Source organism: Urocitellus parryii, unplaced genomic scaffold (assembly GCF_045843805.1).
Source record: "Urocitellus parryii isolate mUroPar1 unplaced genomic scaffold, mUroPar1.hap1 Scaffold_2471, whole genome shotgun sequence".
Taxonomy (NCBI): Eukaryota; Metazoa; Chordata; class Mammalia; order Rodentia; family Sciuridae; genus Urocitellus; species Urocitellus parryii.
Window position 1 is genome coordinate 29,813 of NW_027552460.1, and position 23,565 is coordinate 53,377.

The window sequence follows — 23,565 nt, forward strand, 5'->3', positions numbered from 1 at the left end:
TTTTTAATATTTTATTTTTCAGTTTTCGGTGGACACAACATCTTTATTTTAAAATGTGATGCTGAGGATCGAACCCAGTGCCCCAAGCATGCCAGGCGTTAACGCTTGAGCCACATCCCCAGCCCCTTTTTCTAGTTTCTTAAGGCTTTTCAGTATATTTGAATTTGGGGAGTATGCTAACACCATCTATTTTTTCTCAAGATTGTTTTACTATTTGGAGTCCCTTAAATTCCAGGTGAAATTTAGGATAGATGAATGGATTGATGGATGAATTTGTTTGTTTGTTTGTTTACAGTACTAGTGATAAAACCTGGGGCCTTACACATGCTAGGAAAGTGATACAACTCCAAGCTACACCCCGAGCCTAGGATAGATCTTTCTATTTTTACCAAAATAAAACTGAGATTTTGAATGGAGATCTTATCAATATAAAGTTTTCCAATCTATGAACATGCAATATCATTTCTTTTGGGGATGTTTTCTTTCTTTCATTTGTAATTTTCAGTATACAAGTCTTTCATCTCCTCGGTTAAATCCTAAGTATTTTATTCTTTTGATGCTATTGTAAATATGTTTTCTTAACTTCCTTTTCAGATGGTTTAATGTCCTGCAACTTTTGTAGGGTCATTCATTAGGTGTAAAATTTTAAAATTTTTGTTATTTATTTATTTTTGGTGCCAGGGATTGAACCCACAGTTGTTTAACCACTGAGCCATATATACAGCAAACATTCTACCACTGAGCTATACTGTTGACTTCTGTATATGGTTTCTCAGTAATTGAAAGGAACTTTTGAACTTAGTTCAATTTGTCTATGAATTTCTATAAATTAATGCCATGTACATTTAGATGGACAGAATACCTTGATGTGTTTATTTTTATGTGGTACTAAGGCTTGAACACAGTGCCTCACACATGTGAGGCAAGTGTTCTGCCAGTGAGCTACAGCCCTAGCCTGTCTTTTGAGGCTATTTTTAAAACTGCACATAATATTATGCCACCATTTTCATGAAAAAGGCATCCCATCACCTTTGCAGGATCCTATTGGTTAGAATAGGATATTCTAATAGAAGAAATATTCAAATAGAAGAAATTACATGCTATGTAAATACCAGGAGGTAAGGATCATAAGGACTTTCTTTTAAATCTCCCCTGAGTCTTTCTGCCACAGTTAAGTGCTTTCTAGATTAACATGTGGCCTAGAACACATCAGCTGTATTTATACACATCATAGCTATACTACCATTTCTTTAATTTATATATGTATATCTAGATTTTATAAATTAAACTATTATTTATTGAAATGTAACATACAAAAAATATATAAATCAGGAGTGTGAAGGTATATAAATTATAACCAAGTGAACCAATAATAACTACTCTTTCAAGAATCCGGGCTTGGGCTGGGGATGTGGCTCAAGCGGTAGCGCGCTCGCCTGGCATGCATGCGGCCCTGGGTTCGATCCTCAGCACCTCATACAAAAAAAGATGTTGTGTCCGCCGAAAACTAAAAAATAAATATTAAAAATTCTTTCTCTCTCTCCTCTCTCTCTCTCTCTCTCTCTCTAAAAAAAAAAAAAAAAAAAGAATCAGGGGGCTGGGCTGGGGATGTGGCTCAAGCGGTAGCGCGCTTGCCTGGCATGCGTGCGGCCCCGGTTCGATCCTCAGCACCACATACAAAGCTGTTGTGTCCGCCGATAACTAAAAAATAAATATTAAAATTATAAAAAAAAAAAAAAAGAAGAAGAATAATCAGGGGGCTGGGGATATAGCTCAGTTGGTAGAGTGCTCGCCTAGCATACAAGAGGCCCTGGGTTTAATCACCAACACCACACACACACACAAAAAAAGGCCAAGAATCAGAATATCATCAGCATTCTAGAAGCTGCCTTTTATCATAATGTTTGTGGTATTCCTCCATGGATATTTTTTATGAACATTTTAGTTATTTACAGTCTGAGATTATAATAATACTGTTAAAATGAATATACATATCTATTAGTGTACATATGCACATACTTTTCATATAGTTTTCATATGGTGTTTCACTCAGTGAAATTTGTGGGTCATAAGGTATGCTTTTAAAACCATCACAATGCGTGCTTATTAAGCCATGCTATAATAACATACATCAATCCACATATTTACCACTCTCTTTATTTTCCAGTCCTTATTTTTCAGATTAACAGTATGAATAAAAAGCAAGAACCACTGATGAGATTTCCACAGGAAACCTCTTTATGTATTACTTATAAATATGCAAACACTAATCAATTAAAAACTGTTATGGCTATACTGATATCAGAAAAACAAATGTCAATATGAGGATATTAGCAAGGAGGAGGACATGAAAAAATGATTAGATTGTCAAGAAGACAACAACAAAACCATTCTAAATAAAACAAACATTGATAGAAATAAAGAAACAAAGTTTCAATTATACTTGGATATAACAGTTTCAGTAATTCACAGAATGAGTTGAAAAAAAATCATTCCATACAAGACATGAACACCAATCATCAATCGTATTCACCTAAAAGACATCTATACCACACTATCCCCAAAAAAACAAGAGAATACAAACTGCTTTAAAATAGACATGGAACATTCAAGAAAATAAACAAACTTGTGAATCACAAATAAAACAATACTAAAGCTAAAGGAATTGGACTAATTTAAAGTATGTTCTCTGGCCATAACATAATTCAATTGGAAATCAATAGCAGAAAGACACACAGAAAGTCTACAAACAATTAGAAATTAAACAATACATTACTAAGACATGTATTAGATAAATATCAAATTTTTGAAGGAAATTAGAAAATATTTTGAACTGAATGAAAATGAAAAGATGAGATATAAAATTGTGATAGCTGAAGCACTGCTTAAAAATTTTACAATAAATAGTGATGTTAACAAATGAGAAAATTCTCTAAATAAAAACCTAGGATTATACCTTAACCTTTGTTTGTTTTAATATTTTTAGCTGCAGATGGACATAATATCTTTATTTATTCATTTATTTTTTATGTGGTGCTGAGGATCAAACCCAGTGCCTCAAGTGTGAGTCAAGAGCTCGACCACTGAGTCCCAGCCCCAGTCCTGTACCTTAAAAACTTTAAAAAAGGGCTGGGGCTATGGCTCAGTAAAGCGCTTGCCTTGCACATGTGAGGCACTGCGTTCGATACTCAGCACCACATAAAAATAAATAAAGATATTGTGTTCATTTACAACTAAAAAATATTTTTAAAAAAACTTTTAAAAGATGCTTTGAAAAGGAAGTTAAGCACCAAAAACAAGCAGAATAAATAAAATTTAAAAACGATATAACCTCAGTTCGGTTTGCAGGAGCTTTAAGCAGAGGGTGTCTAAAGAACAGGAAGTAAAGACATAGCTATTCAGATGCAGCCTGAAGCAAATGCATATACTTCAGTGGAAGAAGAAAGCTTCAGCCCACAATCTATTTCACAGTTAGAGGAATGGAGAATAATGATGTGAAAAAATCAGAAGAAACTGGATTCCACACTGCAAAGGCAATCTTCTCTCCACCAAAGGGCTAATAAAGGTAATTGCTAAGGCAGCTAAATTAGTTCAAGTGAGTTTCAGCAATGCAAACGAATTCTACCAAAGGCAGTCAGAAATCAAATATATTACAACTGGCTCCAAAGTGTTTGAAAGACAACTTCCTTGAAGAATTGAGACAGGATCACAGAGATGTTTGGAGTATAGTAAACTGGGAAAACCAGAGCTGTCATACACTAACTGTTAATTTGCCAGCTTCTCATTGACTTGTGTAGAGGGGAAGGAAGTCCATATACATTGACACAGAGGGCACCTGTAATCCTCAACACTACATAAAAAATAGAGATATGGCCTTTATGGCAGTCATGTTCTGGACAACATAGCTTATTCTTGAGTATTCAACACAGACCATCAAAATAAGCTTCTTTTTTTGGTATTTGTTTTGCACAACTGAGGACTAATCATGCCTTGTGCACGATAGGTAACTGCTCTACCACTAAGTTACAACTGCAGCCCCAGTTTCTTTATAAAGCATCAACCATGAAGGTGGAGTCCAGGTATGTAACTGAGTATTATAGATAGTATATATACTGTCTGTAGAACAGACTACTTGGGTTAAGGAGAGCTCTCCACCAAACAGGTGGTCAGATTTCCACAGATGCTTCTACAACTTGCTGATAAGTTTGGTATAGTAATGGTAATCACAAACCAGGTGGAAAGAGAATCCTGTTTGCTGCAGATCCCAAAAAGCCAACTGAAGTAAATATTGCTCATGCATCAATAACCAGACTGTATCTGAGGAAAGGAAGAGGGGATTGCAGAAGTTCTTGAAGCTGAAACTGTTTGCAATTCATGTGGATATGATGAAGAGATTCCAAAGACTGAATCATTGTTCACTTTCTTGTGATAAATTTTAACTACTGCGGCCCAATGGAGAGGACTATTCTGTGGGGTTCTTCACAGGCCTCTTCCTATTGTGATTGTCAGGAAAAGGCTCCCAGGAAAGCAGCTATTATATTAGCTTTTCTCGTGGTGTGAACAGGAGACAGATCAGTATTTACAAACTGATCTGAAATGTTCACTGCTTCTGGAATGTATTATCACTATGTGATTTCTCTGATTTTTGGAGGAGAGGTAAGAATACCAATCCTATGACAAGTTTGCTGTTTACTCACGTTGAACAGGTGCCTATTGGACAATCTTCAAGAGAGCCAAAATTGGGGAGATATGACTCTTTTTGAATAATTTGAATAATTATTTGAATAATTTGAATAATTCTAAAATAAAATGCCTGACCTCTGTAGACAAGGGAATGGCTCTCTTCACAGCTCCATCAGTGAAACTCAAGACAAGTGTTAAAGTTTTGTACCTAAACTCTCTCATATGTAAAAATCTGTTTTGCTTAAGAAGTCTTCCACAAGTCTTGCTGGGCCATCAGCCCTTCATATTTAGGATAATTCTGGAATCTTATACATTTCAGAGGCTGTATAAGCAGATTTGGTGCTTGAGGAAGATAAGACATTGGGATGATTAGACAAAAATTTTTAATCAATTATTTAAAATATGCTCAAAGACCTAAAGAAACAATCACAATGTAGCTTACCACTAAGAAAATATCAATAAAGAGATGGAAATTATAAAAAAGGAAACACGCAGAAAGTCTGCAATTAGAAAGCATAACCAGTGAAATAAAAAATTCACTAGAAGGTTGCAACAGCAGATTGGAGTAGACAGAAGAAAAATATCAGTGAATTTACAGGTGATCCCATCTGAGGAAAGAAAATAAAAACAAACACACCAACATATATATAATGTGAATACCAGAAAGAGGTGGGAGATAGAAAAAAGAAAACATACTTGAAGATATATATAATGGTGCCCAATTCCCCAAGATTTATGAAATACATGAATCTAAACATTCAACAAGCTCAACAAAACCTGGTGTCACAGACCTGTAATCCGGAAGAAACAGGAGGTTGAAGCCCGAGGATCACAAGTTCAAGGGCATCCTTGGCAGCTTAGCGTGACCCTGTCTCAAAATAAAAAATAAAAAGGCCTAAGAATGTGGCTCAGTGGTTAAGCACCTCTGGGTTTAATCCCCTATACCAAAAGGAAACACAGAAACAAACAAACAAATATCTGGGCTGAGGATGTGGCTCAAGCGGTAGCGCGCTCGCCTGGCATGGGTGCGGCCCGGGTTCGATCCTCAGCACCACATACCAACAAAGATGTTGTGTCCGCCGAGAACTAAAAAATAAATATTAAAAAAAAAAAATTCTAAAAAAACAAACAAACAAATATCTGAACACACACACACACACACACACACACACAGAAAGAAACAGCTTCACTAGTGAATTCTGGTAGGATCTGAAAGAGAAATTTTTAAATGAATGCTTGCCAGTATTATTGATAAATAACCAAAAGATGGAATCAACTCACGTGTACATCCATGGATGAATGGAACAATATGTGGCATATACCTACAATGAAATATTTTTCAGTCTTAAAGAGGAAGGAATTCCTGGCACAAAGTACAACACAAATGAACCTTGAGGATATTATGCTATATAAATTTGGTCAGGCACAAATGAACAAATTCTGTACCACTCTACTTAAATGAAGTACTAGGAATAGTAAAATTCACAGAAAAAGTACAATGGTGGTTGCTTGGAACTGAACAGAGGGGAAAATGAGATATTTTTGTTTAATGGATGCACAGTTTCAACTTAGCAAGATGAAGGTTCTAGAGACTGATGATGGTAACTGTTGCACAGCAATGTGAATGTAAGAATTGACAGTTAATTGTACATTTAAAAATGGTTAAGATGGCAAATTTCATGTTCATGATTCATTTATTTTCATAACTAAAAATAAATAAAATATGTAAGAACAAAATTTTCCCAAAGATTAAAAAAAATTCATTGGGAGAGAATATATTTTTTAATCATTCTATAAAACCAAAATTACTACAACAAAATCAGACAAAGGAATAACAAGAAGATTGCAGAACCGTATCTTTCAAAAGTATAAATACAAAAGTACTCAACAAAATATCAGCAACCCAAATGCAGGAGCACATTAAAATAATTATATACCCTGACCAACTGAAATTTATCCCAGTAATGCAACAGTGTTTCAACATATGAAAAACAGTTGGTATTCATTAATAAACTCTTATAATTAAGTTATATACATACAATAATGAATAATTTATCAAAAGGATGAATAAACACATGGTCATCTCAACTGATGCAGAAAAAGCATTTGAATAAACTCAATGCTTTTTCATAATAAAACCATTCAACAAACTAAGGATATAAGGGAACAAACACAACTTGAGAAGGGAATCTAAGAAAATCCCACTGGTAACATCATACTTCAAAGGGAAAAATTGAAAACTTTCCAAAAATATTAGAAAAATGCCCAGCATGGTAGCACATGACTTATCCTAGTGATTCAGGAGACTGAGGCAAGAGCATCCAAAGTTCAGCTTTGGCAACTTAGTGAGAGACTCTGACTCCAAATGAAAAACAAAAAATTATAAAGGGTTAGGATGCAGCTTGGTGGTAAAACACCCTGAGTTCAATCCCCAGTACCTAAAACAAAACAAAACAAAAATTAGCTGGGCATGGTGGCACATGCCTGTAATCCCAGCGGCTCAGGAGGCTCAGGCAGGAGGATCGTGAATTCAAAGCCAGCCTCAGCAACAGGGAAGCACTAAGCAACTCAGTGAGACCTTCTGTCTAAATAAAATACAAAATAGGGACAACCTGAGCAGAGCGTCTCTGGGGGAGCAGCGACCCCCGAGACCCACGCGAGGTGCATCCCTCTCAGCCTGGCAGCGCTCCCAGGCCGCAGCGCCAGGGCCCCTTCAGCTCGCTCATTTGACTTCTTTCCCTGCGGCCGGCTGCGCCCTGGCATTGGCGTTGGCGGCGCTGGCGGAACTGGAGCCGGCCTATGGCAGCCAACAGTTGCAGAATGAAGAAGAGCCTGGGGAACCTGAGCAGGCTGCAGGTGATGCTCCACCACCTTACAGCAGCATCTCTGCAGATAGTGCAGCCTATTTTGACTACAACAACGAATCTGGGTTTCCAAAGCCCCCATCTTATAACGTGGCTACAACACTGCCGAGTTATGAGGAGGTTGAAAGCTGAAGCTACCATCCCTTTAGTTCCTGGAAGAGATGAAGATTTTATGGGCCGGGATGATTTTGATGATGCTGAACAGCTGAGGATAGGAAGTGATGGGACTTTCACGTTAACTTTTTTCATGGCATTCGTCTTCAACTGGATTGAGTTTTTCCTGTCTTTTTGCCTGACCACCTCAGCTGCAGGAAGGTATGGGGCCATCTCAGGATTTGGTCTCTCTCCAATTAAGTGGATCCTGATTGTCAAGTTTTCCACCTATTTCCCTGGATACTTTGATGGTTCAGTACTGGTTCTGGTGGGTGTTCCTGGTTTTAGGCTTTCTCCTGTTTCTCAGAGGATTTGTCAATTATGCAAAAGTCCGGAAGATGCCAGAAACTTTCTCAAATCTCCCCAGGACCAGAGTTCTCTTTATTTATTAAAGATGTTTTCTGGCAAAGGCCTTCCTGCGTTTATGAATTCTCTCTCAAGAAGCAAGAGAACACCTGCAGGAAGTGAATCAAGATGCAGAACAGAGTAATAATCACCTGCTTTAAAAAATAAAGTACTGTTGAAAAAGATCATTTCTTTCTACTTGTTCCTAGGTATAGACTTTTAATGGTTAATGCAGAATTCTGTAATCATTGAATCATTAGTGGTTAATGTTTTTAAAAGCTCTTGCAATCAAGTATGTGATGTATTAATAATGCCTTACGTATTGTTTGGAGTCGTTTTAAATAGCATGAGCCATGTCAGTTTACTCAGTAGGGGGCAGTCTTGCTTTATTCATGCTCCATCTCAAAGCAAATTAGGAAATTAAAAAAGATTTTAGTGTAAGATATGTTTAAGGCTAGCTATTTTAAAGGGGTTTTCTCAAAAGGAAAAATTTTTGTTATGACTGCATTTCTGCACATAATCCATATTTGCTGTTAAAATTAATCTACAAATTTATTGTACTATGTGTTACCACCTGGAAGCAAAATTTTAGTGCAAAAATACATTTAAGGTGTGGTCAAAAATATGTTCTTAATTCATAAATAAACATTAACTTTTTATGGTCTGTATTTGAAATTTTTCAGTACCTTATTTTTATATGGTGTGTACCTAAGGAATTCTAAAGGTTTTGTCACTGTATAAAATAGAAAGGTTAAGGAGAAATACAAATTAATTACTAAAATGTAATTCTTCACACTGTATAATTAGAGTCCCAGAGGATTAGGTACTAAGAACAAAGAATTAGTTTGGAACTTCTGAGATGATCCCTAACATACTGTACTACTTGCTTTTACAATGTGTTAGCAGAAACTGATGCATTATAAATGTAGAATGATGTGCTTTCTGCCCAAATGGTAATTCACCTTGGTTTGCTATATTAAAACTATAAATACACCTTTCAAAAAATACAAAATAGGACTGGGGATATGTCCTCAGTGTTTGAGTGTCCCTGAGTTCAATCCCCAGTATAAAAAAAAAAAAAAAAAAAAAAAAAAAAGATATGTACAACTATATCCTCTCTTACCAATTCTGTTCAACACAGTACAAGAAGTTGTAGCCAGGGCAATTAAATTAAACAACAACAACAACAAAAAAAAAAGAGACATCATAATGTGGAAAAATAAAACTATTCAGAGATTATAGGATCTAAACTATGTAAAAACTATTAGAGATAATAAATTAATTGAGAAAAGTTGTAAGATAAAAGATAAGGACTGTTCTTTACCACATAATTTTCACCACTGCATAAATGTATATTCATAAGTATTCCATGCATTCTAATCTTGCAGCAAAGATAATCTAGTAATAAATGATTTAAGTAATACCAGCACAATTCTTAAAAGCTTCACATAATGGTTGTTACTTAAAAAAAAAAAAAAAAGCATTAAATCTGTTACAATTATGTAGTGAAATACAGTATACAGCTATAACTAATTACAAAATTTTTTTTTTTTGAAATTAGGGGACTAGAGGTAGTGCCCAGTGGTAAAGCACTTGCCAAGCACATTTGAGACCAGAGATTTGCCTCTCAACAATGAAACACTAGCAATGAAAAATCCAAAAAAGAAATTAAAACAATTAAAACAATTTCATTTATAAAAGGATCAAAAGAGTAAAATATTTACCAAGAAATATAACAAATACAAGATATGTACACTGAAAATGGCAAAACGTTATTGAATGAAATTAAAGACATCAGTAAATGGAAATGCATCGTACTTTCATGCATTACAAAACGTCATATTGTTAAGACACAAATAATCACACTGATTTACAGACTTAACACAATATTCATCAAATTTCCATCTGTTCATTTTGCACAATTAAAAAGCGGATCTTAAAATTTATATGGAATTACAATGGACTCCAAATAGCCAAAACAATATTGGTAAATAAGAATAAAGCTGGAATATTTATACTTCACGCTTTCAAAACACACTATATAGTAATCAAAAGAATGTGGTGATGGTATAAGGATAGACATATAACATATTGAGAGTCCAGATTTAGAGCTTAAAGATATCATGTTTGCCATGCTAGGTTTCAGTCTTGCTTGGGGCTGATTCCGCTTTTCTACTTTCCTACTTCTCTGTTTTAGAATGGGAATGTATACTTTGCGTAACCCACAATTATATCTTAGAAGTAGACAGGTTGGGGGCTGGGGATGTGGCTCAAGCGGTAGCGCGCTCGCCTGGCATGCATGCGGCCCGGGTTCGAACCTCAGCACAACATACCAACAAAAATGTTGTGTCCGCCGATAACTAAAAAATAAATATTAAAAAAAAATTTTCTCTCTCTCTCCTCTCTCACACACACACACACAAAAAAAAGAAGTAGACAGGTTGCCTTGACTCTCAGATGACATTTGGGATTTGGCCTTTTGAATTTAGAATTATTGGGGAATGAAATCACTGTATGTAGTATGCGAGAAGGACATGAGTTTGAGGAGGAGAGCTGGCAGGGACAGAATATTAGTTTACACATTGCTTGTTTCCTGGAACACATGCAGGAATTTAATGACAAAAATCTGATGTTAATTGATTAAGAGGGTGGAAACTTAATTTAGGTATGGTGTTTAGAGTTGAAAGGCCACTAGGAAGTGATTAGATTAACTGATTAGGATGAGACACATATTACAGAATCCTGGTATTCTTATGAGAGAGAGAGACCACACATACTCCAGAAATATGAGTACACAAAACTCTGTTTTAAAGTAGATTTCCTTAGGTAAATTGTTATAGTAACAAAGCTATCTAATAAACCATGTTTGTGGCCTAGAAGACAAAATATTGTTCACATGTAAATTTTTCCCAAATTCTTCTACAGATTGAATTCAATCTTTTTTTTTTTCCCCAGGTACCAGGGATTGAACTCAGGGGCACTCAGCCACAGAGTCACATCCCCAGTCCTATTTTGTATTTAATTTAGAGACAGATTCTCCCTGACTTGCTTAGCTCCTCACTTTTACTGAAGCTGGCTTTGAACTTGTGATCCTCCTGCTTCAGCCCCCCCAAATTGCTAGGATTACAGGTGTGTGCCACTGTGCCCAGCTTGAATTCAATCTTAATAGGCACATTAATAGAATTATTCATAGAAAGCAAGAACAAGATAATTCAAAAATTTATAAGAAAAAGCAAAGAACACAATTTATAAGTCTTCCTATAAATCTAAAAATCAATAAATCTATAAATCAAGAAAGTGTGGTATCAGAGAATGGATAAACAAATATAACAGTGGAACAATGATATATGATAGATGACATTATGATTTAATATATTACATATTTCTATAAACATTAGGTCTAATATTTAATTTTCTTATATTTGTTATAAAATTACACTTTGAAATACACTTTTTATGCATTGGGAATTTCCCATGGCATGACTACAGGGCTGGATGGCCTGATGCAGGTGAACTTCACCCTCAAGCTTTGCCAAAGATCTCACACAGCACCTGAGATGGGTGTAACCTGACAAGACTCTACCCTGGAAATCTTATCCCTGCCATTGATCTACCCTCTCAAATAAACGCCTTTTGTAAATATATTTCTGAATATTTGTGTTTTGTTATTCACTAATTATTTGAGACTTTTAAGTTTTAGGGTAGATTAGATTCTCCTGGGCAGGAAAAAGAACCCCACAATGAGATGCTGGCCATTGATCCGATACAATTATATAATTCCATATAATGTATAATTATTTCATAGTGTTATATATGGGATCCTTTTTATTTTATATAAAATGATTATATATTCTATACTATTCTTTTTATCAGCTGCTGCCCAAGTACAACACGTAAGTCAGGTGGTTCCTTTTCTGAAACTCTCTCTTTAGGCTACCACTGAACCAGTCTCTCCAGGACAACTACCAAGGATAGCAAGTATTCTCAAGCCTTTCCTTGCCATCATTCTTCACAATTCCCACTCTCTGTGTTCAGTATTTGGGGAAGTGAATTATACTGGCCTTGACCCCTCACAGTAGTTGACAACAGCCCTGAAGGAAAGTGGCCTCTCTCTGCCTCACCTCTTATTTCATTGGAGCTACATACCCAACCAACTGGCACTATGTATCTGAAAGAAGGACAGCTCAGTCTTCAGAGGGCAGCAGTGAAGAAACTCAAGTCACACTCCACCCCGAAGGGACTACATTGCCACCGGGTGTTCATCTCTCCTGGGAATGGAATAAAGTGCCAGCTGCAAACCAGTCTCTACCTATGGAAACCTCCCACGTGTGTGCTGTGTGCCCCCCTGTTTCTGGCATGTACAGCCACATTCAGTCTGGACCCAGAGAGCACAGAACAGTCCCGATGGTTTGTGTCAGAGGAAGATCAGCTGCAAGGTAGACCACCTACAGCCACACATTTGGAGAATGATTGAGGCCACGTGGTGAGGCACACTGGTGACAAGTGCCATCTCCTCCCATGTGTATATCACCAGCAGTAAAGACACTTCCCTTACCTTCTGGAACTCCACATAGAAGGCCAAGTGGAGCGCATCATCACTTCACTCCAAAGCACACTTTGGAAGGATCTCTGCCCCTAATCAGAGTTCTGCCAGAAGAAATGCATTTCACATTCCAAGGCCAAGAACCCCTCTCTTTCTGGTCCTGAGTAGAGTCCCCCATTCTGACTGGGAACTCAGCGGACTTTTCTTACAAGACATTCTTCTACTGTGACACGTTTCACACTCAACTTGCCACTGTTAGATACATTTGAGGCCACCAAATGGAAAAATAATGTGTGTGTTTCAAATTTACTCTTCATTATGCGATATTTAACCTTGAATTTCTGATATTTTTTATTTCTCTTTCCCTCTTTCTGATATTATTTTGGCCATATTGTGAGAAACCTTACTGAAGACTTTTTGCTGCAATTTACGTCTTCCTAGCATTAAGAAATATTCCCTTTCTCCTGGTGATTTGTGTACATGTCAAGAATCAAAATTTCCACTATTCTTAGTGTACATTGATGGAACATTCAGTGAAATGAAAGTTCACATTGGGTTAAAACTATTGTCATTTGTGTAAAATACATGGAGCAGTAAAAATAATATTATCTTACGATCCTCCTGCCTCAGCCAGGATAATTTTGCCTTTCTGAGTGGTATCAGAATATGTAATATCACTACGTTACTACCAATAAAAATACTTACCTTTCTATGTGGATATCACCATCAACAAAGATACTTACCCTTCTACCTTGGGTTGAGAGAATCATTTCACTCCATCCCGAAGCAGAGTCAAAATTTCCCTCCCTAATCAAAGCTGTGCCAGATATCCCTAACTGAAGACAAACTTTCATATGTCAAAAATATGTAGCACAAAAAAATGAAACAATATACAGTAGCAGGAACAATGGCACGTTTCCCTGTCTGGGTGTTATCCTCCAAATCCTACGGAAAAAAAACAAAAATTCATTAGTGAATGATAGTAAAGAATACATCCAGCATAATACAAACACAGGCTCTGGGAATGTTACTTTTATACCCACATTCAGAATGAAGAGCACTTTAATGTCACTCTGATGGATGTTTTCCAAGGACAAGTGCAAAAAATGATGACCTTTTGACTCCCATATACTGCTTTGTAAGTCTCCTCTCACCATGTATCCTGATGTTGTCCGAGGACATGTGGTAAAGCAAAGTGAAGAATGCTGTCTTCTGGATGTATACAAATAGATGTCCCTCTCTTACTGATGATTCATAGAAGACTTATCATATGGTGATAATTATGTGTACTACATCCTGATTTTATTTGAGGCTAAAGTGTTCGATCCTCAGCACCACATAAAAATAAATAAACAAAATAAAGATATTATATCCATATATAACTAAAAAAAACCCAAAACCATGTCCTCATTATTTGATTGACATGGGGACAAGGACCCAGCTTTCAGGAACATAACCATTGCCAAGGAGCTATGAGGAGATTTGGGACCAGGGTGTGGCTTAGCAGATGGCAAGAGGGAGACATGCATTCAGAGCACTTCTGAATTACTGAGGTCTTACTTGAGGCTGCATTTTTCAGGCTGACAAGAAGGATGCCCCTTGGGCTGGGGATGTGGCTCAAGCGGTAGCACCACATACCAACAAAGATGTCGTGTCCGCCGAGAACTAAAAAATAAATATTAAAAAAATTTTCTCTCTCTCTCTCTCTTAAAAAAAATAGTTTGTGGAAAATGAAAATCCTGCAAGTCTGCCCAGGTGGATGACTGCCACAAATTTATTATCAAGAGAGTATCTCAGAACCCTGATAGAGATGGAAAATGGGCACTCTGGCTATGGGAACCTCCCCTCTTTCACCATGTATCTCAGTGGTAACAAAAAGAAGAAACATGATTGACATGTTTCTCTCTCTCTCTCCTCTCTCACTCTCTCTTTAAAAAAAAAAAAAGAAGGGTGCCCCATTCACTGGGGAGATAAGGGCACTCTGCTGGCAACAGTGGCCTTGGGATCTCACATCTCTGTGGTCCTGCTACAGCACTCTTGTGCAAAAAATGATGACCTAGGAGGCTAAGTTAGAAGTATGGCAAGAAGGATGCCAACCTCACCAATTTAGTGAGACCTTCACCAACTTAGTAAAACCCTGTCTCAAAAGGACCTGGGATGTTGCTTAGTGGTAAAGTGCCAGGGTTTAAACCCTAGAATGGGGTGGGGGCAGCGAGAATGTGGGGAGGAGAGGCTGTAAGTCTGGTTACCTTTCTAAGGTGTCAGGGAGTCTCAGGGAACAGCTACTACCTAGACATCAAGTTCCGCCTCTTTCCTCCGCTTTTTTTCCTCAACCAGGTGAGCGCGATATGGCTTGAGCCACACCCCCAGCCCATAACATCTAGATATCTAGATATTTCAAAAAAAAGTATTTAGCATTTTCAACCATATATACACTAATGAGGAATAAAATCCACGCGCAAAATAATGGTTATTATACAAAAAATATTACTTATGGGCTGCGGATGTGGCTCAAGCGGTAGCGCGCTTGCCTGGCATGCGTGCGGCCCGGGTTCGACCCTCAGCACCACATACCAACAAAGATGTTGTGTCCGCCAAATACTAAAAAAAATAAACATTAAAATTCTCTCTCTCTCTCTCCTCTCTCTCTCTCTCTAAAAGAAAAAAAAAGAAAGAAATGTTGTTTGGAATTGTCAATCCACCTCTTAACACAAAATGAATGAATAAATAAATAAATAAGAGACAAAAAAGGGCGGGATGTGGTTTAGTGGCCTTTGAGCTCAATCCTTGGTACCAAAGAAAGAAAGAAAAAAAAAAAAAAAACAAGGCAAGTTGCTACTACAATACAGAGAAAACTAGATAAATTTGCCCTTTAACTGTTATCTTGAGTAACATTCTCATAGTCGTAATATTCAATGCTGTAAAATATGCTCTGAGAGAATGAAAAATAAAGTTAAGGTAAAGCTTTGACACTTACAAGTTGCCTTAATCAAATGGGATCCCATTTCATTCCCATGAACTCTAAGTTAAAATAGATAATATAGCCCAATGTAAATTAAAACAGAGTCTTTGAGGATGAAAACTTAATATAGAAAGCCTAATTAATAAAGAGTTGAGGGGGCGGGGGATGTGGCTCAAGGGATAGCATGCTCGCCTGGCATGCGTGCGGCCTAGGTTCGATCCTCAGCACCACATACAAAGAAAGATGTTGTGTCCGCCAAAAACAAAAAAAATAAATATTAAATTCTCTCTTTCTCTCCCCCCTCTCTAAAAAATAAATAAATAAATATAGTGTGTCCACCTAAAAGAAAAAGAATTTTAAAAAAAAATAAAGTGTTGATTATCCCCATTCATTCTACATTTGACAAACCAATTTTTTTCTGTTCATAAGTATATACACATAAATAATTTTAATAAATGACACCTAGTGATAATTTATTTCAAACTTCATGCTCTGGTCATATACATCAAGGAATCTCTACCCAATATCTTCTTTTTATGTTTGCCTAATTGTTGTGCTCATTGCCTCTTTCTAAAAAGCCTTTCAGTTGCAGTTTGCCTCCACCTCCAAAGGGACACAACATGACTTTCATTTTTTAAAAAAAAAATTTTAGTTGTTGATAAATCTTTATTTTTATTTATTTAAGCATGGTGCTGAGAATCAAACCCAGTGCCTCACAAATACCATGCAAATGCGCTACCACTCAGCCCCAGCCCCAGCACCCACAAAGTGGCTTTCTAGGCCATGAGGTGGGTCAGCAGCTTTAATTCAAGACCTCTAGTCTAGGCTGAATCACACTCCACACTGAATTTAAAAGTTTTCCCATCACTCTTTCCTAATTATTTTTTAAAATTTATTTTAAATTTATTTAAATTTATTTTTGCTTTATTTTAAAAATTATGGGTTTGGCCATCATATTATAACCATTCTGAAGCTTTTACTGTAGACTTCTAATGGTAATAGAATGAGCAACTTTATTTGTATTTGGAAACTCATAGGTATTTAGTATGATACTCAAAATTCACTTGTGCATGAAATAGTTTTAAATATATTTAGATTTTCTTCTGAAAAGACAATAATGCTACCTTTCCTGAACTTGATAAACCCTCTTAAAATTGGGAGCCATCTTGCCACCAAGGCATAAAAAGCTAATTTCGGCTTTCAATAAATTACTGCAAATTCTAAACTGGTTGGAATGCCTGTCTGTGCCTGTTACTCACCCATGCTTGGCCTTCCCTGACCAGATAACAACCCTCTCTGAGGCTCTAATGACCTTCATAAATTCTGATGTTGGGGCTAGCAAAAAAGATAAACTAGCCTTTGTGTTATGCTTCTCAGAGTTTTGTTATCTGTAATCCCCCTTTGTGTAACTTCCTGGGCTATAAAGCTGTGCTTCTAAAAAGCTACAAGACTGTCTTTTGTTGGGAGAGGCAGCCTGGCTGGTCGAAATAATAAGCATGCTTTTATTTGATTTTAATTGGAGTCAGTGGTCTATCTTTTGGGTTTTTTTTGGGGGGAGGGGGCACTGTGGATTGAACTCAAGGGTACTGGACCACTGAGCCACATCTCCAACCCCATTTTGTATTTTATTTAGGGACAGGGTCTCACTCTATTGCTTAGTGCCTCATCCTTGCTGAGGCTGGCTGACTTTGAATTCCTGATCCTCCTGTTTCAGCCTCCTGAGCTGCTGGGATTACAGGTGTGTGCCAACAAACCCAGCACCATTCCTAATTTCTAATGAAAGCATTTGGTGCTATAAATTTTATAAATTTCCCTTTCTGTACTTTATCTCTATTCCTCCTGCCTCAGCCTCCTGAGTTGCTGGGATTACAGGCTTGTGCCACCAAGCCCTGCATAACAGAGGTTTTCCAGGTGCCTGGAACAACTTGACCCACCTTTTCCTCCCCACACCTGCAAGCACAGCAAGCTGTCTTTTGAATGCAAATCATCTCCTGATTGCTTGGAATCCCCACACCTGCATTTTCCAGCCAGGTGATTTAGCCTCACACTGGGAGAAAAAAAAAAAGAAAAAAAGCTGTGGACTCTCTTGCCTCACTGAAAAGTGCAAGACTGCCCTCCAATGGATGCAGGTTGCTGTGGCTGCAAATAGCCCGACTTTAAGGCACAGGGGGGGAAAAAAACAAAACCACTTTTACTGCATTGCCTTAGTAGTTTAGTAACCTCTCACCTATCTAATCGAATCTAGAATGGATCCAGGGCTTGTTGATATATAGATGCTGCTGTGCACTGATGCCTGCTGTCTTCATTAAGAGTTAACCAAATACCCCTGACACACTAATTTGAGCGAGTCCTATACAGTCGAAGTTCTCCCTGCAATTGCCAGCCTTAGTATGATAAGAAAGGTAACCACAGTTGCTATAACACCTCTGAATGGGAACTAGTATCTAGGTTAAATTGAATGGATTCTAAAGGTTTCCACCAGGTTCTAAAGGAGTGTTACTAAGAGGGAGAGGGGATAGCTTCTGCCAAGGGAGTGTCAGGTAAATTGTTGGGCAGTGTAAGGCCTAGCAGATGTCAAGAGGGAGACATGCATTCTGACCACTCACTGAATAGGTGAGGCAGTATCTGAGTCCAGACTTGACAAGAAGGGTACTTACTCTATTCACTGGGGGAACTCTGCTGGCAACAGGGGCCCTGGGATCTCACATCTCTGTGTTGCTGCTTCTCTTCTTCTATACCCCCTCACCCATCCCCCTACAGGCCAACTATAGAAAGGTAAAAGGGCTTTCCATTGCTGCTGGGCTCTTTTCTGTGTTCTTTGGATCTTGGGGCTTTGCCAATAGATCCTGGCATCCTTGCTAGGCTATTTTCCCCCAAGATGAAGTCACTTGTTAAGCCCTCAAAAGATTAATAGCTACAAAATGTGGGGCCAATGAGATCCACAAATGGAGGCCACCACTCAAAAATGGAGCTACTTGGAATCCCAGGAATGTGCTAGACAAACAGCCAAAGACAAAGAGAAGAATATATTTTTTCTTCTTTAAAGGAATGGGGCTGTGGGGCTGGGGTTGTGGCTCAGCAGTAGGGTGATCGCATGTGCGAGACCCTGGGTTCAATCCTCAGCACCACATAAAAAATAAATAAGTGAAATAAAGATATTGCCTCCAACTACAACTAAAAACTAAATATTAAAAAAAAAAGAATTGGGCTGGGCGCTGTGGCTCAGGCCTGTAATCCCAGTGGCTTCTGAAACAGAGGCAAGAGGATGGAGAGTTCAAAGCCAGCGTCAGCAATATAGTGAGCTGGTAAGCAACTCAGTGAGACCCTGTCTCTAATAACATACAAGATAGGGCTAGGGATGTGGCTCAGTGGTTGAGTGCTGAAAGGGTAAAGTTTCTAAGCTGCAAAGCCTGAATTAAAATGTAAAAGACTGGGCATTGTAAAGTTTCTAAGCTGCAAAGACTGAATTAAAAAGTGAAAGACCAGGTATTGTTAAGTTCCTCTGCTACACCCAGAACCTGAAATTCCTGAGATAGTTAAGACAACGCCCTATTGGCCATTTAGCCTAGGGCCCTGTGCAGTTTGTCACGTAAGCATACAGGGCCCGAACCAATCAGTTTGAATGTGTACCCCCCCCCTTAGGAGTGACCAATCCCTCCCCCCCCCACCTGTTCCCGCCAATGAATGTGCTAATCATGTATGAGAGTTGTTGTTCAATTTTCCCGCGCCTCATGTACTTAAGCACTGCTTAGCCTCTGCTCTGGGCTCTGGGCTGCTCTCGCTTCTTGAGTGAGCCTAGAGCCTCAGCGCGCTGAATTGGATCCTCAATAAATCCCCTTCTGCAATTGCATGAGTCAGTCTCTTGGTGGTCTCTTCCTTCAACTTTTTGCTGGACCCTTACATTGCCCCAGAGTTCAATCCCTGGTTCTCCCCCCCCAAAAAAAAAATAATGGGGGAAGGAAAGACAATCATCACTCATTTGTGTAGGTTTACCATACTTGCATAATGGTAAAATTAATATTGTATTTATTTTTTTTAAAGAAAGAGTGAGAGAGGGAGAGAGAGAAAGAGAGAGAGAGAATTTTTTAATATTTATTTTTTAGTTATTGACGGACACAACATCTTTGTTTGTATGTGGTGCTGAGAATCAAACCCGGGCCGCACGCATGCCAGGCGAGCGCGCTACCGCTTGAGCCACATCCCCAGCCCCTTAATATTGTATTTAAAATAACTTTATTCTGGTATTATAGATTGAAACCACTGTCAAGGTCATGCCATGAAAGTGGCATACCACTAGGTACATACATAGCCCCGAGTCTGTGTTTTATCGCATATGATAATTACAGACAGACAGTTAATGTAATCCCCGTGATTCAGGAAGCTGAAGCAGGATTTTAATGCCAGTCTCAGAAACTTGGCTGGGTTCCCATAAATCTGATGTCTTTTAGTACTTCTTAATCTTAGATGAACATATCCCTTATTTAAAATGTGCTTGTAGAAAGAAGACAAAAGGTGGGACAAGAGTGGTCACCAGGTGATTACATCATTGGTAGGTGCTTCTCCTCCATCCCCCAACACACACCCCACCCCAGGCGGGAGCTCCACCCAGAGTGAGCTGAACTGTGGCACTAAGGCCACCACCATGAACAGACTGAGAGCAAGGGAGCCTAGGAGAGCTGCCTCAGCACCAACTTGGACAAGCAGAATCTGTGGCCGCCCTCCTCTATGAAGCTCTCCTTTTCCACTTGAATGTGAGCTGGAGCCAGAGTGGCAGCCAGCAGTTGAGGAACAGGGAGGTGGCTCATCAGTGAAATGAGGATGAGTAGGGACTGGGATTGCTGCCTAGTCCCAGGGGTTGGCAAAAGACCTCTAGGGTATAGAAAGGGGGCCCCAGCAACAGGGACATATGCCGCAATGGGTGCAGCCAAGCTGAGCTGGCTGGTTCCTCTGTCTCTCCCCAGCCTTGGTCATTCTCCCAGGGTTGTAGCAGCTTATCCTGAATTGCATGAGCCAAAGACATAAGATCAGAACCATCCCCCACTAGACCCAAGAGGCTGGCGCCCCATTGTGAAAGGTGGCTGGGAGCAAGACCACATCCAGCATGTTTTCCTTAGCTTCCCTCTCCCCTCACCCCTCTGCTGGGGCCTTCTTCCTTTGCCAGTGGCCAGCATCCTGATTCTTAGAGCCTTGGCTCCAGTCCCTTACTCAGTGGGGACCAAGGGGTTGGGCAGAAGACTACTACCCAGGGACCTGGGAAGGGATTAAGGCATAGGCACTGCCAAGAGGAAACTATAAAAACAAAATCATGGGCTGGGGATGTGGCTCACGTGGTAGCGCGCTCACCTGGCATGCGTGCGGCCCGGGTTCGATCCTCAGAACCACATACAAACAAAGATGTTGTGTCCACTGAAAACTAAAAAAATAAATATTAAAAAATTCGCATTAAAAAAAATCATTACAGTTTCTGGACAAGTGACTCTGTAGGGGCACAAATCACAGCCTGAAGAACCCAAGAAGAAGAAAAGAGGAAGTGAGCTGGACCATCTCTGCTTCCTCTTCCCTGGGAGCTCAGAAGAGACCAGGGTTTGAAAATTAATCCAAGATTCGTTAAGCACCAGGTAGATGAGGAATGGATGGATCCTGTGGTGAAGAAGGAACACCAGTGGTAGCAGCAGCAACAACTAATACACGAGGAGGACACTACAAAGAAGTGGTGAAGTTGTTGAAACAACCAGAGACGAAAATGATTCTCTGCAAGCACAAGTGGAAGAAAGCAATAATGAATTCATTTCTGTCGACTACAACTCTTCAGGAAACCAATAACAAGAAGATGAAGCCCAACATGCTGATGAAGAAGATGAGGAAGAGGAAATAGATTGGGAAAATGATGATTTTCATCAGTCTGATGACAGCACAGTTGATGCACACACACATAGTAACAGTGTCACAAATTCCAGGAGTAGGGGGGACCTGCTCATCCTTCAACTCTCCTCCCCATTCTATACAAAGACAACAAAAATGGGAAGAAACTTAGACCATGGTTCTGAGGTTTGTTCCTTTTCTTTGGGAAAGAAACCATGCACCATCCCAAAATACACAAGTACCACTGGGCTTATGCCAAATTCAGTAAAACCATCAACTTTTGGGGACCTGAGAACAAGCAATGGCCCAGGGCAACAAAGACATTGTATTACATCAGTCTAACCATCTACAAATCTCCAGTAATGGCTGAAAATATTTTATTTTTGGTACCAAGGGCCGTTTAACCACTGAGCCATATCCCCAGACCCCCCTTTTTAGTTTTTGAGACAGGGTTTCGCCAAGTTGCTTAGAGTCTCACTAAGCTTCTGAGGCTCGCTTTGAACTTGCAATCTTGCCTCAGCCACCAGAGCCACTAGGATTACAGCCATAAGCCACCATGCTCAGCTCAGAATATTTTATGTGACTTGTACAAGCATGACTTAAATGCTGCATTAACTTCTGCAAAAAATAAGTGATTATTTGGCCAATAAAATAGAATGAAATAAATTGACTAAATTATATTTTTACATTGTGTGCATGTACAAATATATAACAATGAATCACACTACTATGTACAATTGTAGAGCACTAATTGTAAGGTCCTTGCTTAGCATCTGGATGGCCATCCTAAGTGACAGCTGCCATTTTAAGAAAAATTTCGCTTTCCTACCCAAGGGCCTTTCTGAGAAGGGCTCACCACTCACTCCCTCATACCAAGCCCACCCTTCACTGCCCACATTAGGAGCCACTGGGCTCTAACTCCTGGGCCTCCCCAATAAAAGTCTCTAACCCCAAGCCTGTGTGGCCTTTCTTTCTTATAGAGAGATGGCCTTTATTTGTCAGCTCTGACAAATAAACTCTCATGTGTATCTCTGTCTGGCTCTGTCTTTCATTTCTGGCTCGCCCGTCTCCTGTTTCCTCACTTTTCTTTATATATATATATATATATATAAATGGAGGCCTACAAATCAAATGCCTAACATTACTGGTGTACCCCTATAATCTCCATGATTTTGGAAGTTGAGATAGGAGGATCACAAGTTTGAGGCCAGTCTCAACAACTTAGGGTCTCAGTAAGTTGTTTACAGCCTTCCTATCTCAAAAGGGTTTGGTTTGGGCTGTAGTTCAATGATAAAGCTCCCCTGGGTTAAATCCCCAGTACTCCCACACCAAAGTAATCAAGTTAACAAACTGTTTAAAAAAATAAAGTACTGTTACATGCTACCCCATAAATGAATCCTGGTAACATTATGCTAAATGACAAAAATTAGACACAAAAGGCCACACACTGATTCTGTGTATAAAAAATGTCTAGAATGGGCAAATATATAGAGAGAAGGTAGATTAGTGGTTGCCAGGCAATGCATTAGGGAATAATTGGGAGTAATTTCTAGTAGGTACATGGTGTTATCTTGGGTGATGGAAATATTCTGCAACTGGATAGTGGTGATAGTTGCATGGCACAGTGGGTGTGCTGGGAACCAGGGAAGTGTACAATTTGAAATGGTGACATTATGTGACATATATCTCAATAAAATGCAATAAAGCTGGGCATGGTAGCATGGGCCTATAATCCCAGTGATGCCTAAGTCTAAGGAAGGAAGAGTGCAAGTTCAAGTCCAGCCTCAGAAACTTAGTGAGATCCTAAGCAACTTAGGGAGATCCTATAGGGAGGGAGGGAGGGAGGGAGGGAGGGAGGGAGGAAGGAAGGAAGGAAGGAAGGAAGGAAGGAAGGAAGGAAGGAAGGAAGGAAGGAAGAGGGCAGGATTGTAGATGTGATTAAGTACCTTTGAGTTCAATCCCTGGTGTTGGAGGAGAAGGAGGGGATTAAAAAAAAGGAAGCTCATTTTAACTTTTAAGTAATTTTGAAACTTCAATGGTTAGCCAGGAGTAGAGACACACAATTGTACTCCCAATGGCTCAGGAGGCTGAGGCAGAGGGAATTCAAAGCCAGCCTCAGCAAAAAAAAGTGAGGTGCAAAGCAACTCAATGAG

The 23,565-nt window shown here is 38.9% G+C and overlaps 1 long non-coding RNA gene and 2 pseudogenes across 1 annotated transcript in view; 2 read left to right on the forward strand and 1 right to left on the reverse strand.

Moving 5' to 3' along the window:
• Positions 1–3,379: 3,379 nt before the first annotated feature.
• LOC144251892 (DNA repair protein RAD51 homolog 1 pseudogene) lies at positions 3,380–4,353 on the forward strand (annotated as a pseudogene).
• Positions 4,354–4,596: 243 nt separating this feature from the next.
• LOC113175443 (NEDD4 family-interacting protein 1 pseudogene) lies at positions 4,597–8,187 on the forward strand (annotated as a pseudogene).
• A 5,189-nt stretch (positions 8,188–13,376) lies between these two features.
• The window catches only part of LOC144251894 (uncharacterized), a 42,337-nt gene continuing 32,148 nt past the window's right edge, over positions 13,377–23,565 (reverse strand). The window contains exons 5-6 of the long non-coding RNA XR_013342813.1: positions 20,894–20,963; positions 13,377–13,533 (exon numbers count right to left, since the gene is read on the reverse strand). This is a non-coding gene — a long non-coding RNA (uncharacterized LOC144251894). The remainder of the gene's footprint in view (positions 13,534–20,893; positions 20,964–23,565) is intronic.